The 5622-nt window shown below is 39.5% G+C and overlaps 1 protein-coding gene across 1 annotated transcript in view; it reads right to left on the bottom strand.

Moving 5' to 3' along the window:
• Positions 1-5622, bottom strand: part of ANKS1B (ankyrin repeat and sterile alpha motif domain containing 1B) — a 423652-nt gene that overhangs the window by 28873 nt on the left and 389157 nt on the right. The gene's annotated exons all lie outside the window — the stretch shown is intronic.

Genomic DNA, 5622 nt, shown 5'->3' on the forward strand with positions numbered 1-5622 from the left:
GCGTATTTTTGGCCATGGCTTTATTGGACCTGGACTGACCTCTGGGCCCTGGAAGGTCCTTCCACCTTGCAGACTTGTGCAACAAAAAAATATTATTTTGAGGTTATTTCTTTTTTAACAGTGATCTCTCCTACTTTTGGTTCATATGTGCCCATGCCCTCAACACCAGGGATGCTGCCAAACCAGGGCTAGGTCACTTTAACTGAAAATGATCCATGGACAGTCCTTCTCCTCTTCCCAAGCCCTCTTCCCTCTGCCATTGGCCACACTTCTCACCTACCCTGTCTGATCTGTCTCTGAATTCACCTCTCCTTCCCACTCTGTCTTTTGGGGATCAGATTTCCTCTGCCTGATCCTCTGTCCTCCCATGCATGTTCTCTCTGAAACTATTTTACCCTCTTCCCTATGATTATTTCAATTTGGATTATGCTCCCTCTTTCTTTACCTGCACTTTTCTCTGTGTATTTTCTATACATGTCATATTGTGAAAATATGTGTGGAAGCTGGCAAGGAAATGTCATTAGCATTTCACACAGAATATGGCAAGAAGTTAAGACTTTTAAAGCAAAAAGAAGTTAAGCATCAAAAACACATGAAAAAATTCTTATCGAAGACATTCAGAAGTCTGCCAAACTATCACATCCTACAACTTAAATCAGAACAGAGTAAACAGAACAAGTACATAATTTTCATGTGTCACAAACTAATGAAAGGACACACATTTGCACAACTCTGCAATGAAAAGCGAGAGATAAATTTGGAAACATCAACACTACTTTGCAGATATGGTGACTTCAAGCAAGTGAACATAATAAAACAAGTTAAAGCTGCTTAATGTTGACCATATTAGCACATCTACAAATTATACAGTAATCTCTCTTTTTCCTAGTTAAGTTGCCTGTATGCGATGGGTACAACTTCGACCTCCAATTTTGAAAGGAAAGCAGCAGCAGGACTTCCTCCAGTTTTTGGCATTCTGTATCCACAGAAATGAATCCTCTGACAACTAACATATAAAAACCCTTCACCGTATTTAATCTGAAGTGGAAATTTGATTGCTTTTAAGAAGCAGTTCTCCCTGTGAAGTAAGGTTTCAATCATATTACAAGGGGTAAGGATCTTCATCCTTATTAGTGGAGTTTGTATTTCACTTCAAGGGAAGATGGATTGCACCCATGACAAATTCTTGCAGTGTGCTCAGCTGTCTCTTATGAACTGTTCAAGGCCATAGCTAACAGACCACTTGAAATAGTCCTCTTTTTTTTTTTTTTTTTCTTATAAAGATACACTCCTGCACACTGAGTGTAAGGAAGCAGATCTCAGAAGATACATCCTACACATTTAGCAAAAGGTTATTATGATGGAAAAGGAGTAAATCTGGGATAGAGAAGGTATAGAACTATAAAATCTCTCCACTGGGGAAGCACAGGGACAGCCATGAGGTAGGGGCAGAATTTATATGGAATAAGTTACCCTGGGTAGTGCTCCAAACCTTTTTGTTGCTCTGGTCTGCAGGTGACATTCTTTGCATGCAGAAAATGAACAGTGCTGACAAATTAAACAGGGTACATCAGTAGCTAAACGAGTGCATAATTTTACAGTTTGACTCCCTTTTGCATGAAAGGTATTAAAAAGCAGGGAAAACAGCATTGTTTATGCCTGCAGATGAAGAAGGGTAACAAGAGGAACAGTGATTACCTCTCATATGGGTTCAGTTTTATACAGGAGCTAGGAAGCGATAATCATGAGGCAATGAGAAATAATCTTCACCCAGGCTAATAAAACTACTGTACAAGATACTTAGAGAGGGACTGTATGGAGACCATTCATTTGTATCCACTGATTGCTCTATAAATACATACAATCATCCAAGTACCTATTCCTTTTAAATTAGACAAAACAGAATTGATGCAATTGCTGCACATGTCTCTAGGACGATCTGAACAAACAGCACAGCTGAGGTTAAGGGCATGCAGAGATACAGGATTTCTGCTGCTCCCAACAGGCTGCTGCACTGGAAGACTTTCATGTATTTCACAGCGTGTCTTATAGAAGGAGCAGCAACTAAGAAAAGTTGCATACAATCAAACATCTAGGTATAGATTATTATGAGGGATGAAGAAAACGTTATACACAAGCATAGAATTCTCTTTTGTAACTGTATTACAAGTGGTTTTTAATACTCAGCAGAAGTGGCTCTAGTCTCTTTTCCTTTTTTTCCTTACCAAACTTCAGATTTTCAAACCATACTCCTGCTAGTATTCATTACCTATTTAGACTGAGTTTTAACAGGGTAGTCTCCAAAGCCCATACTCAAGAAGATATTTGGAAGTGTAATTCCTACTACACGTTTCCCATGCAACTTCCTTTCTTCCTTTCTTTTCCTATTCTTTTTAAGAGAAAAAAGGCTTTTAAGCAAGATTTAGACAGCTGAATACTTCCATAAATCTAGGCCTATAAAACTATAGGAAGAAAAGTAGCTCCTCAGATGACTGATTATTGTTAGGAACTGAAATGCTGAGGTTTAGGATATAATGATGGCAATTAACTTCAGGTAAAATAGGTAGGAACATCTTCGACTTGGAGAAGACTTGTTGTTTCATGTCTCAACTCCGGGGTAGAAAAATACAAATTATTAGTAGTTCTAAACCTGAATTGGTGTGGAACAACCCATGGGTGACGTACTGAGTTTCAGGACCTTCATAAGCACCTAAAACTCTTTCAAAGAGTATAGAAATGCTTGCAAATTGCCATGCAGGGCCAACTATGATGTTTGATTTCATTTTTAAAAACAGACATGATAGGATAAGGATTTTCTGGTTTAAATATTTAATGTGCAATTATAAGAAATAATCAAACATTTAAGCTTATGTATTTTTTATGATACAATCTATGTATGTAGATTTTTTTTCTCTCTCTGATGAAGTAGAAAGGCAGGAGATAATTTATTCCTCATCTAACTTCACAGCTCATCAGACAGCTGTGTAATTTATCACCTGTTTTTTTGCTGTACTGCCTGTATTTTAGTATTCTAACCTCTCCATGCCTTTAACCAGTGCCATACCTCTCTCTTGCCTCAGTCACCTTGAGAAAGAAGATTTATTGCTCCACATTTTGCAGATAAAGAATCTACAATTACAAAACACCCTTGAGTCAGGTGCCAGAGCTGCAAAGATTCCACTCTTTTAATGGTGACAACTTTTTACCCATAAAGGTCAAGACCCTGAAGATGGGCAGATGTGCACTTCTCAGTGCCCTAGAAAAGGTGAGATGCTTGATGAAAAATGGGCTACAGAAGCAGATTTCTGCTATTAGGTAATTTTTTTACAATTGTTCCACATTTTTCTATCTCATCCAGTTCTCTGAGAACTGTTAATTTGACTCACATTAATGGCACCTGGATGCAGAAGTAGTCACAGGTAAGATGTAATCTCAATACAACTTCTATAAAATCTAACACCTGCCTCATATTTTTACAAAAATGTCAATTAAGTACCCTCCACATTACAGACAAAAAAAAAAAAAGACCTGGTTTTGACTGGCTTGGATGTATTAATTTGTAACAAGGAACACATCTAATAACTTTTCACCTGCTAAAGCCTCATGCCTGGCAATGGTGCCATGCATTAGTCACCATGACAACAATAAGTTGGAGCACACAGATACAATGCTTCTGGCTGAAAAATGATTCATTTTCTCCCTGGAAGTATTTTAAATGTTCTGTGGACCAGCCAAATTCTCATTATTTGCTTATGTTTTAATTCCTAGATTGAGAGAAACATTTTTACCTTGTTCTATCTTTGTTTTTTGAAATAACAGAGACAGATTTGTGGCGTGCCTTACATTTTAAAAGCTTCTAAAGCTCGAAGGGGCCAAAATTGCCCCTCTCTGGCAGAAATGCTCCAAGGAAGTGCTTATATGAGAGAAACTAGGAGAAATCTACAGCTCCTCTGAAACACGGTGCTCAACAACCTGCTGTCGTCCTTTACTGCGCTGCAACACGGACCACCAGGTTTGATCTCACATGCACAGCACGTGTGACTGCTGCGTGTGACCAGCGGTGAAAACTCAAAAGCAGCACCGGGGTTACTCTGAATTCCCTGACAGTGCAAAGCACATCCTCTGCACAACAGGGCGTGCTTCTCCGCGAGGCGAGGCCCGTAAGTTAACACAGAAAGAGCAGCACAACACGTTGTGGGTGTAGGGGGTGAAACTGTGCAAACGGAGCTGTTTACACGGTTTCTCGCTTTGGGAAAGCGGGCAAACAACAACATCAGGAACAGAAGTCAAAGCTCCCCCCACCTGAGCGAGACTGCTGCTGGCAACCACCACCTCCCCACCCTGCGTGGACACCGTCCAGCCAACAGATGCCAGCCACACGAGACACGAATGGGCGCACACAGAATCCCCAAAGAGGGAGGACAAGTTACGGACTGTTTGGGTTTGGGTTTTTTTTGTCATTTCAGCGACATGACACACCCGTAGATCACACCACGGCAACAGACTGTACATCCATAGAGTGACAACAGAGCCATTTATCACTGTATCTTACATTATGAACCTGATGAATCGATGAGAAAGGATATCCTGCATTCTGGTTGGTCCAGATCTCACAGACAGAGGACTGCTAATATAAACAGAAAACTACATCTCATCTTGTAAATATTAATGCACCGCAAACTGCCAAAAGGCAAGAATAATTAAGAAAAGGCTTGCAATCACATTAAGTAAGGAAGTAAAACAGCTGTTAAAAGTAATTTTTTATTTATTTGCTGACAAAATATTTTTGGGCTGACTGGAAGGAAACACAGCTTATTCAGAGACTTTAGAAGAGGTTTCAAACTGTGAGTAAAAGAGAACAATTTAGTCAGAAGTGCTGGTGATGTAAAGAGATGAAGTTATGCAGGCAAAACAAGAAAATGTAGCGAGCAGAAGAAATATTGGCTACTTTCAGTTTTTGTCAGGGAAGAAGTTTGAAATCAACATCCCAATTAAGTTTTGAGATTTGAATCTCTCTCTGTTGGAGACTTTCAGAGGCAGAGAGGAAGGGAAAAATCTGGCAATACAGTCAACAGGAAAAAGAACATTTTCTTTGTAACAATTACCAGAAAAGAATGCATTTCAATTAAGTGAAGCAGCTGCCCAGCATCTCCTTCCACCAAGAGTCCCCTCGCATACAAAGATACAGATATTACCTTTGGGACTGACCATGAGTCTGCTGTATAAATGAAAGGTTTTAGTCTACCTTCTATGTTATTTTACAGCAAGTCTGTAGTAGCAGAGCAAAGTAAGTATACTGCAGCATCTCTAGCAAAAGCATCAGAACTAGGCAAGCATGGCATTCACCAGCATCTTTCACATATTTCTTTGTTTGGACACTCATCAAGAAAGCATCTGTGACACCTCAGCAAAAGCTAAGATAACATTTTACAGTAGCCAGGCAACTAAAACAAAGCATCAGGCATAGGATCTGCCCACAGTATTTTTGGCAGGCAGCAACAAAAGGTAATAAACACGCATGAAAAATGCAACTGCAGCATCCAGAATAGAGTAATTAACATATCAGTAATTTAACAAGAGCAAGAATGTGTATTTCTAGTTCTTGGTGGCAGCAGCAGCAGG

The sequence above is a fragment of the Chaetura pelagica genome, unplaced genomic scaffold (assembly GCF_000747805.2).
Source record: "Chaetura pelagica isolate M959 unplaced genomic scaffold, ChaPel_1.0 scaffold50, whole genome shotgun sequence".
Taxonomy (NCBI): domain Eukaryota; kingdom Metazoa; phylum Chordata; class Aves; order Apodiformes; family Apodidae; genus Chaetura; species Chaetura pelagica.